Source organism: Schistocerca piceifrons, chromosome 3, assembly GCF_021461385.2.
Source record: "Schistocerca piceifrons isolate TAMUIC-IGC-003096 chromosome 3, iqSchPice1.1, whole genome shotgun sequence".
NCBI classification, from domain to species: domain Eukaryota; kingdom Metazoa; phylum Arthropoda; class Insecta; order Orthoptera; family Acrididae; genus Schistocerca; species Schistocerca piceifrons.
In genome coordinates, this window is record NC_060140.1 from 223,289,172 (window position 1) to 223,294,480 (window position 5,309).

General features: G+C 43.0%; 2 non-coding genes across 2 annotated transcripts; both read right to left on the reverse strand.

The window, feature by feature from the left end:
* Nucleotides 1-1,573: 1,573 nt before the first annotated feature.
* Nucleotides 1,574-1,648, reverse strand: Trnas-cga. Its single transcript has one exon. It is a non-coding gene; the product is annotated as a tRNA-Ser (tRNA).
* Nucleotides 1,649-2,476: 828 nt separating this feature from the next.
* Nucleotides 2,477-2,551, reverse strand: Trnal-caa. Its single transcript has one exon. It is a non-coding gene; the product is annotated as a tRNA-Leu (tRNA).
* Between the last annotated feature and the right edge of the window lie 2,758 nt (nt 2,552-5,309).

A 5,309-nucleotide genomic window follows, 5' to 3' on the forward strand; every position in this document is an offset into this window, starting at 1 on the left:
TCATCAGTCTCGCTAAATTCACATAAGTCGTCAGTTTCCTAAGGAATCACTTTGCCAGTTTAATTTCACAGATTTGTAATGTGGTGTTCATTCGAAGAAATATTTGTATTAGTGACGACTGAACTGTTAAAATTATCCTTGTTAAAATCTAAATCAGATCGAAGTCTTTTAGTTTGTTTAGCTCATATTTCTTGAACAGGAGCGCCAGAGTTAAGTTTATGTCGTTATTTTCCAGAGCGTGCCGGAGGAAGAGGAATTTTAGGAGCTACTTCTTGTACTTATGATTATATTTCTAGTACTTTATTCGAGCAGTCAGGTCTTTGTTGCTCTTTTCCAGATTGTGTGGGTGGCTGAGGAATTTTAGGAGTAGCTTCTTGTACCAATGGTAAGGACTTTTGTGTAGCAGCATTATGTACGAGAGCAGGAAATTCGCTTTCACCATTCCGAATAGTCAGTAACTTAGAGAAATGTTTCTTGATATGCCCAACATTTTTGGAATGATGATATACAACGTGACTCATGGTAATGTACACACTGAAATAATTTTCTTCATAGGGAACCTGTGTCGTGGATAGTACTTCGCTTAAATCGCGCATATGTGCTCAGCAATGCGACGAAATGATTTTACATGAGAGTATCCCTGAACCCTGGAGCCAACTGGAATATCTGTGACTTGTTCTAGAATACGTCCCCATTTAGACATTTTGTTAACTATTACAGCAGTAGTAATAAGTGGAAGTACGAATCGCTCTCTGGGGGTTCCGTACAAACTTAATTCCATCCCAGGAATCGAGAATCTCCGTATGTTTTGCCTGTTTCGACACTGATACTGACAAGACATCGGTCTCGGGAATTCCAAGACGTCGGAGAACGTTGTAATTTTAAGTTTGAAGTCGGATAACAAACGACAGAAGAAATACTTTTGCATAATGTAAATACAAATTCACAACTTTAGAAATCTTTCCTTTACTTGTACTGTGAAATGTTGGTTTATGCCAAACCTCATGATATTAGATCGATAGAGGATACGCTATAGGTTTTGATGAGTGTGTTTTCGAGTATCACAATATGTGGCATAAATGGCCGTATATTTTGATTGCAATGACTTAGAAGTTTTACATTTTTACAGCGCCAACGGACAGTACTAGACAGTAGTAAGCGACATTATTTTTTAGTTGTTGCGTCTATCCGCTCCTGAGAAAAACTGGTCTCAACCGACGAACGGATAGACAGACAGTCGGGCAATGAATCATAAAAAATATATATTTTTCGTGTTATATAATTACAAATGAATAATTTTCGGATTTTTTCCTGTAGTTGTTTTGTGAAGCCTTTCTTCTGGCTAAATTTCATGATTCTAGGCCAAAGGGAAGTATCTTATAGGTTTTGATACCGCCAAGGAAATATAGACCTTAGTATGGCGAGATAAATTTCAACTTGTTACGTCCAAAAGTCTCTGAGAAAAAGAGGTGTTAACAGACGGACGGGCAGCAATATAACTAATCCAGAATGAGATTTTCACTCTGCAGCGGAGTGTGCGCTGATATGAAACTTCCTGGCAGATTAAAACTGTGTGCCCGACCGAGATTCGAACTCGGGACCTTTGCCTTTCGCGGGCAAGTGCTCTACCAACTGAGCTACCGAAGCACGACTCACGCCCAGGTACTCACAGCTTTACTTCTGCCAGTACCTCGTCTCCTACCTTCCAAACTTTACAGAAGCTCTCCTGCGAACCATGCAGAACTAACACTCCTGAAAGAAAGGATATTGCGGAGACATGGCTTAGCCACAGCCTGGGGGATGTTTCCAGAATGAGATTTTCACTCTGCAGCGGAGTGTGCGCTGATATGAAACTTCCTGGCAGATTAAAACTGTGTGCCCGACCGAGACTCGAACTCGGGACCTTTGCCTTTCGCGGGCAAGTGCTCTACCCAACTGAGCTACCGAAGCACGACTCACGCCCGGTACTCACAGCTTTACTTCTGCCAGTACCTCGTCTCCTACCTTCCAAACTTTACAGAAGCTCTCCTGCGAACCATGCAGAACTAGCACTCCTGAAAGAAAGGATATGCGGAGACATGGCTTAGCCACAGCCTGGGGGATGTTTCCAGAATGAGATTTTCACTCTGCAGCGGAGTGTGCGCTGATATGAAACTTCCTGGCAGATTAAAACTGTGTGCCCGACCGAGACTCGAACTCGGGACCTTTGCCTTTCGCGGGCAAGTGCTCTACCAACTGAGCTACCGAAGCACGACTCACGCCCGGTACTCACAGCTTTACTTCTGCCAGTACCTCGTCTCCTACCTTCCAAACTTTACAGAAGCTCTCCTGCGAACCATGCAGAACTAGCACTCCTGAAAGAAAGGATATGCGGAGACATGGCTTAGCCACAGCCTGGGGGATGTTTCCAGAATGAGATTTTCACTCTGCAGCGGAGTGTGCGCTGATATGAAACTTCCTGGCAGATTAAAACTGTGTGCCCGACCGAGACTCGAACTCGGGACCTTTGCCTTTTGCGGGCAAGTGCTCTACCAACTGAGCTACCGAAGCACGACTCACGCAGGAGAGCTTCTGTAAAGTTTGGAAGGTAGGAGACGAGGTACTGGCAGAAGTAAAGCTGTGAGTACGGCGCGTGAGTCGTGCTTCGGTAGCTCAGTTGGTAGAGCACTTGCCCGCGAAAGGCAAAGGTCCCGAGTTCGAGTCTCGGTCGGGCACACAGTTTTAATCTGCCAGGAAGTTTTTTAATATAACTAATGACAAAAAAGTTTTTCCTGAGATATAATCGCATCTTAACAGTTTCCTTATTTTTTCCTTTTATTTGTACTGTGATGCCTTGCTTCTTGCCAGATTTCATTATTCTAACTCAACGGGAGGTACCGTATAGCTGTGATGAACTTTTCGAATATCAAAATATGTGACTTAAATGGCCGTAACGTTTGATTGCAGTTACTTAGAAGCTTCAGTTCTTCACATTGCCGCGAGGCCGTAGACCTTAGAGTGTGGCATAAAATTCACCTTGACACATCTACCCGTTCCTGAGAAAAAGGGTTTTAAAAGATACAGCGGCAGAATGAAAACGAAGTTATTCAATAAGAGTTCCGTTTTTACCGACTGATGTGCTGAACACTAAAAACAGCTCGTGTACTGGCACTTTTAAAACGCTTTACTGGCGTCATTATCTCTTTAACATACAAATTACTCTCTTGTAGTAATCGATACATGTTTTCAACAGTTCTTGTTAAGATACAAATATTATCTTCAGATTGTGTGAGCAAGGTGTAATACTGAGGGCAGGAATTATATCACTTCCCAACTTTACGTATCATCTATTGCGGTGCAGGGAACATTGGCGGTGATGACAGCTTTTTCTGGTGAAATCACATTTTCGGAAGAAACAGAGGATTGTAATTTTGCTAGAGCAGCTGGTGTTTGCTGAGACGATTCAGACGTGGAGTTTTCATTAGTGCGGCCATTTCCGCGCACTTTCGTAGCTACGGTGTTGACAACTGACTGTAGCACCGCGCTGTAACCATTTGCGAAGCTCGCCATGCCGACCAGGCAGCCTTATTTAACTCGAGTACACAGGAATCGTATCCTCTGTGCTAAAACGAATTACACTCCAGTAATTCTTACGAATTAGACTATATCACAACCAAGTCCACGATCTGTAACACTTTCCTGAAACAATTATTTAAAAAGCTTTTGCAACCGCAAACAGACACAGGTGTTTAAGATTGTTGCTAGTCAAATATCCTTATTGCACTAAACTAATTCCCTCATGTGGGTGAAACTCGGGATAGAGAAAGAGTGTTCGATATGAGTCGTCAGCGGTGACCAGCGACCTAGGAAACACGTGACAGATGCCATAAACAATATGGCGACTGTAACGTGACGTTATTGACAATTTTTTTCCAAACGGGCTAAAGAACAGACTAGTGTGCAACCTCAACCACGTTTTTTTAGTATCACATTCCTTGGCTTCGCCAACTCACAACCAAACTGTCACCTTTTAACCTAACCTAGACTTCGGGCAAAGCTGCAGATTATTTTGTCACGAAAACCAGTTTTATTTTTTTATATTTTTTAATTGCTTCCAAATTGATTGGCTTCGCCAACTAATAGCAAAACTGTGAATATATGCACCAAAAGGCGACTTGACAGCAGCCATTAATATTACGTACTGGCAAAAGTCGACAACTTTTATCGAACAATCCTGTGGACCCTGAAACTCGTTACTTTCGGTAACAGGATCTTTGTTCGCTGCTAAACCACTTGGAGCGCTGCGAGTTTATCAAGCCGTCATCTCGCTTTCTTATTGGCAGACTTCTTGTCTTCCACGTTCATTTTCGGTTCGTCACAGAAGGTTTTTTTGTGCTTGTAATGCGACCTCTCGTGTGTAACTGCACTTTTTGAACTGCATTGTAAATATGTGGCTCGTATTCTGGTTGCACTCTCCTTGCATCCGTAGTATTGGGTGGGGTACACGATTCCATATTTGTTCTGTTTCGTGTAAAACACAAGCCGCTTTCGTTGCATGGAGTTGTGTGAACCTTTGTGTATTTTTTATTGCTTACTAACGTAAGTACGAACTAGAATGAGATTTTCACTCTGCAGCGGAGTGTGCGTTGATATGTAACTTCCTGGAACATTGAAACAGGAAACATCCCCCAGGCTGTGACTAAGCCATGTCTCCCCAATATCCTTTCTTCCAGGAGTGCTAGTTCTGCAAGTTTCGCAGGAGAGCTGGAAAGTTTGGAAAGTAGGAGACGAGGTACTGGCGGAAGTAAAGTTGTGAGGATGCGGCGTGAGTCGTGCTTGGGTAGCTCAGATGGACGCCGGCACAGTAAGTCAGCGTGTTCGGTCAGAGGGTTAGCTACCCTCTGTAGTAAAAAAAACTGAGTTAATGGATCAACGACGAATTGAAACGGGTGTCTTGCGACGAGATGGTAGAGCACTTGCCCGCGAAAGGCACGGGTCCCGAGTTCGAGTCTCGGTCCGGCTCACAGTTTTAGTCTGCCAGGAAGTTTCGTAAGTGCGAACTGTTCGATTTAAATACATTCTAAGTATATTGCATTTTATTCTACTTTATTTTTGTTTGCATCCGTTGTCCGTACTTTCTCGCATTTAATGGAAAACTCCATGTTAGCAGATTCTTACGGTATTTGTTCCATGTCCAACTCTATTGCAACTTGTTATGGTACGAGTATATAATTCTGCTTTGAATGCCGTTGCTTCTTGCCATTGAGTGCCACGCATTTCACAGTTTCTTGCAGAGTACAGAATTAGATATAGATGTAGGTGTTTTGTAG